Genomic DNA, 6026 nt, shown 5'->3' on the forward strand with positions numbered 1-6026 from the left:
CTTGGCTGCTGGATGCTAGCTCGGTGGGTGCCAATCTCCGGCCTTAGGGTGAGTGCTGATGGGTAAGAAGAGGGCGAAAAAAGTGTTTTCAGAACACTGTTTTCGTCCTCTCATTCTTGTTTGAACTAGCACTGCCTCTCGGTATTGAGCACTCTCTTGGACAGCCTGGAACCTCTGTTATATTCTGAAAATAATTATAGTTTTATCTAATTGTTCGCAAACTCCAATGCAGCAACTTACACATGAAATTTAGGAAACTTCACTTCTGTAAATGTTGGTTTGCGTTGCGCAAACCGTAGTTAACCTACATGTCACAGAGCCGCATATCCCGCATGGAGATGCCGTCCGCAGACACGCCAAAACCGGCTAAGTCTCATACGAGCTCCGCTAAAGTCGTACGCACTGCCGGGCTCCCGTGTGGGGCCCCACACAAGCATTTGCAACCGCGACGCACGTACGGCATGCCGTATAAGCCACCTATCAGCCTTGGGTGCAAGCTCACCCAAGGCCACCCTCGCAAGGCAGGAACAAGTAAAGACATTCACCAGTTGTTTGTTGTGCCTGCCCGCCGCAGAAATTGTTTGAAATTGTCTTCTTCTAAGCTTCCGCTCTCAGCGATAGTCTTTACACCCACCATGGCTTTCTCGGATTCACAAATGGAGTCTATCCAGCAGATCGTGGCAGCCAGCGTGGCAGCAGCCCTCAGTGGCAACGCACCGGAGAACGTCACGGAGCACCAAGAAGACGGTATGTGTGCTGATGAATTCATGCACCATACGAACATGGGTTACCCCTCCTGCATTTCACACGTCTCGGTGGAGACAGTGGATCGGATCAGACGAGTCGAGTATATAGATCTGGCAAATATATTTCTACCGGGTTCCGCATAGACGAGGAAGGGGCACTTTCGGTGACAAGCGCACCGAAAGGGAAAATTGAGAACCTCGCCACGTGGACCGAGGCATGGTCTATTTTTAGCCTGATCGCCATCCGCGATCAACCTCGTTGCGCCGCTGCACTGATGCAGCACCAAATACGCATGGTACAGGCAGCCGGGAAGTACCACTTCTCGGCAGTCGTGGACTATGACACGCGGGCACGCCAGGCCCTGTCAAAGGACCCAAGCCGATCCCTGGCGGAGCTCGACACGGAGCTTTTCGCGACGTGTTTCACGGGTCAGGCCCTTCCCAATTGCAGCATTTGCAAGAAGGTGGGGCACTTGGCCGGAGCGTGCACCTCGGCCTTTCGCGGCAAGCAGGCGAAAGAGAGTGCAAGCACTAAATCAACCGAAATCTGCCGCCGCTACAATCACGGCGCCTGCAGTGGCCCATGTCGCTTTCGACACGCCTGCCTCTTCTGCTCAGGCTCGCACGCCGTGTCAGCCTGTCCAGCCAAGAAATAAGAATGAACAGCAATCAGCCCCGGCACCACTTTCTTGCATTCACCCACCCCCTAACACCCCATATGAACATTGCTGCATTACACCCCAACACCCCTATCAATATTGATGCATTACACACTGAATTGCTGGCGCACCCTAATCCTGCATTTGTTCATTCTCTAATTAGCAATTTACGTGCCGGCTGTCGTATTGGGTTCACCGGACCCCGTGATGTGTCCGTACGCAGCCCGAACTTGTCTTCAGCGGCAGCACACCCCGAGGTCATCGACCAGTACCTGGCCACGGAATGCAGTCGCGGTCACACCGCTGGCCCCTTCAACGCGCCGCCATTCGTCCATCTGCGCACCTCTGGCGTAGGTGTGGTCCCCAAGAAGTCGGGCGGCCACCGGCTCATCATGCACCTGTCCGCCCCCGATGGGAACAGAGTCAATTCGTTCATTGACAAGCAGGCCAATCGTTTCTCCCTAATTACGATTGACACGATAGCAGACCACGTGCGCAGGACGGGCCCCGGAGCCCTTCTGTCAAAGGTGGACCTGAAGCACGCTTTCCGGCTCTGCCCCGTGCACCCTGACGACTGGCCGCTCCTCGGCATGTTATGGAAGGGCAACTACTATTTCGACACTGTCCTGCCATTTGGCCTACGCTCCGCTCCCAGTCTGTTTAACTGCCTGGCTACTGCCCTAGAATGGATCCTCCGTAATAACTACAGTATCCCTGCACTGGAGCACTATTTGGATGACTTCGTATCAGTGTCTCCAGCAGCCGAGTCTGTCACGTCCTCTGCGGCCGCGACCCACAAAGCCACTATTCTGCAGGTCTTCGCAAAACTGGGTGTCCCAACAGCAGACGGCCCGGACAAAGTTGTTGGCCCCACCACCTACCTCACAGTGCTTGGCATCGACATTGATTCAGCGGCAGGGGAGATGCGGCTCCCAGCCGAGAAGCTCCGTACATTGCGGCAACTCCTAGCAGCCTGGGCCACCCGGCCATCAGCTTCCAAACACGAACTCCAGTCCCTCGTTGGCCACCTGGCGTTCGCCGCCAAGGTCGTGCCAGCCGGTCGTACGTTCACTCGCCGCCTCATCGACCTGTGTTCCTCAGTCACCAGCCCTGCCGCGGCCGTCCGCCTCACCAGTGAGGCTCTCGCCGACATCAAATGGTTGCAGGATTTCCTCCCACTATGGAACGGAAAGGCCCTCCTACGCGACCCCGTATGGTCTAAGTCCCCGGACCTGGAATTGTTCACCGACGCGTCTGGCAGCGGTTTCGGCGGCTTTTACCAGGGTCGGTGGTTCGCGGGCACATGGTCAGCGGCGCAGCAGGCCCCACCGTACACGTCCATAATGTGGAGAGAGATGTGGCCCATCGCCATTGCCTGCAAACTCTGGGGCCCCCACTGGGCACAGAAGAAGATCCTCCTGCACTGCGATAATTCAGCAGTGTGCACCGCCTGGGAGTCCGGCACATGCCGACACGCCGGGGTCATGGCACTGATACGCAGCACCATGCAACTCACCGCTCGCCACAACTTCTGCCTGCTCGTCCGTCACATCGCCGGCGTCGACAACAGCATCGCAGACGCACTCTCCCGGGCCCAGTTCCAGCGCTTCCGCCGTCTGGTTCCCGACGCGGAGACTGCCCCATCGTCACTCGCCAGTGCCCAACCCGACAACAGATAGTCGCATCCGTCTGCCGCTGGCCAGGCGCCCCAGCCGCCAATTCAAGCTCCCAGCAATCCCAGCAATCCCAGCTACCACTGCGCGGGCTCGCCGTACGTCCGTAGTCCCCCAGCCCAGCATCTGGCATCTCTGCTCTTTTCTTGTTGTTTTGTTTACCCTACTCTACTAACCCACCTACAATTTCCGCTGGCAATGATCCATGCCCTCGCCAGGGCGAACCCTTCTTGGTCTATCTTACCACTCTGTGTGCTTAATGGGCTTATCCGGCCCCTTAGAACCCCCCTTTTCTTTTTGGGAGGAAGGGGGGGGGGGGGCGACACCCCGCAGGCCCCGAGCCGGCGACCGCTGTACTCGGGGGCGCTCCATATGTACGCTATACGTGTGGCCCGCATGGCGCAAACAAAATACGGGCCAGGCACTGTGTTGCCATGCTACCGAGGCAAATTGTAGAGGGCGTTAAGCCTACCTAGCAGGTGTAGGTTTGCCTGTATACTATGGGCACGGCTCCGTGAGCCTGACCTACTCGCTGTCTTGTGCTCTGCGTGTATATCCAGGCTCGCAAGCCGCGCGCATAACATCCCGCCGGATGTCCACCTCCCGCCGGAGGATCGCCTACAGACACCACCGCCGCAAGCAACGGCTCCGCGAGCCAACGCGGATCAGACTCAATGTGCTGAATTGTGCACATTTTGATCCTGGATTGGCAAGTATTGTGTACAGCAGTGCATGCGTCGGTTCAACATCGTATTTCGTTGTATACGGCGAAGTCGCTTCACAAGGAGAAAATCGACAGGGGGCGGGAATTAGAGAGGAGGCGGATCAACGGTACTTTATGGTACATGTATTCATTGCATTGCTTACAATAGAGCGAATTAAAGACTAGATGGATGAATGCATAGAGATAATTAACCCCAAATGTTCTACAATTAGGCCTGGGCAGATAATGCTAGTTATTTTGTGGGATATTGCTAATGGCAATGCCAGAAAAACTGTACCATAATGCTACTTGCTTGTTGCAAATCACACACCATAACGCTACTTATAATTCTGGCATTTTCCACCCATGCCTATCTACAATCCACAAGTCACAGTTTGTACAACAGACTATGAGTGGAAGTAAGGTCTTTGTATTAGTCAGAAGCATAACATGCCGTGTAAACAACTAATCAATGGTAAATCACACACCACGACATCCATCAGAGATAGCTAGCATACTACAGAACTTTTTAATAATACCAAGAATAGTCTTATCGGAGCAAGAACACAAGCAAATGTATGGGAAGTAAACTAATACAATACAGCGCTAGTAGGTATTGGTACCGTACGTGCGTGTTGCCTTTTGCCTAGCACTTCTTTCTTCTCCTCTTCTTTTCCTTCCTCGGCTTTTGCCGGATCTGTCTGACATGAGGCTTCAACAGCTTAGGTGTTATGGCGAGCGACTGGGATGACTGGGATGAAATGAACCCTTTTTTTTATTATTATTATTTTTTTACTATGTTCACATACCGAACTCATAAATAATACCAAGAGTACATAACCCCCCAGAGTGTGCAACTCCCACATACCCTGTTGTCCCGACAGAATTTCAAGTTGACGTCATTATTTATGACGCAATGCTCCTTGCAGCAGTGATTTGCAACATGTGTACGGGTGTCAACGCATCACACGTTTTTCTTTGCAATAATTTGTACAGGATCGATCGGCTTCGGTCAACCAGAGGTTCCGGATTCGTCTGATAATCCGTGTACAGTGCGCATTGCATCATCAAAATGACGTCAACTTGAAATTCTGTCGGGACAGCACCCATAGTGGAGTTGCACACTCTGGGGGGTTATGTACTCTTGATAATACAGAAAGACTATGGTACTGAGACAAGGACAAACGTGACAACTACTGAGAAGGGGCTGCACCGAGATGCAGCAGTGATGGTGGGGCATTGATGGCTCTGCCGACCTGAGGTCTCGGCATCACGGCCAGAAACATGCACCAAAAACAAAAGATAGAGCTGAAAGGGTCAGCAAAACTAAAAAGAAAGCAGGGGCAAACAACAGCTAGTACTAGTGTGCAGCGCATTTGTAGCAATGGGAGTCGTTGACGGGGCACTAGAATGTAGGTGGGTCGACAGGCAGAATGTCCGTGGACCATCGCCAATCCCGTCGGCGGAGGTATTCGTTGACGTTGCACTTAAACTTTTGAAGATTTTGCGAGTTGGGGCGGAGTCTAGAAAAGCTGGCGGCAGGGAATTCCACAGCTGGATTGCACAATGTGGGAAGCTTGGCGCGGTACGGGATTTCGTAGCTGGTAACTGTGGCCGGCGGCCATGCGGAGATCGTTTCGAGTGCGAGTGGCGTCACGGGGCTTAAGCCTTTGCTGGAGGACTGCTAGCAATTGAGTCGAACCGGTGATGAAATGCAGTTTGTACGTGTATGTTAATGCAGCAACGTATCGCCGTAGGCTGAGGCTCTGTAGCTCCATCCCGGGACCAATGATGCGCAATGCACGGCGTTCGATGCTATCTAGGCGTGCAAGATGTTGTTGTTGTTTGGCTTTATTTAGAGTGGAGTTCCAAAACAGGCCTAAACCTAATGATAATGGTCCCATAAGATGGTGTTGTAACCTCAACCGCATGTATTCATCGATGTCTTGATTGTATAGCCATCTTGGCTAATGAATCCTCACTTCTCTGTGTTCAGGTCCAGGTGCTGAAAGCATGGCCCCGGAAGCCCCGTAGGCATTCTACCACCCAGCTCTATTCATGTCTGCTTCAGAGATTTGGTGCGTGCACGTGCAGCTGCATGTGTGTACTCCGCCGCTAGGTTCTGCGCTAGGTTCTACGCGCACAGGACTTGCTACTCTTTGCGCGCCAACTCTGTTCTACGGGACACATACTTCTGCTTTTGGGAATATAATCTGGTACTGGTTGTTGCTCTCGGGGAGTTCTC

This window comes from Sycon ciliatum, chromosome 7 (assembly GCF_964019385.1).
Source record: "Sycon ciliatum chromosome 7, ocSycCili1.1, whole genome shotgun sequence".
NCBI classification, from domain to species: Eukaryota; Metazoa; Porifera; class Calcarea; order Leucosolenida; family Sycettidae; genus Sycon; species Sycon ciliatum.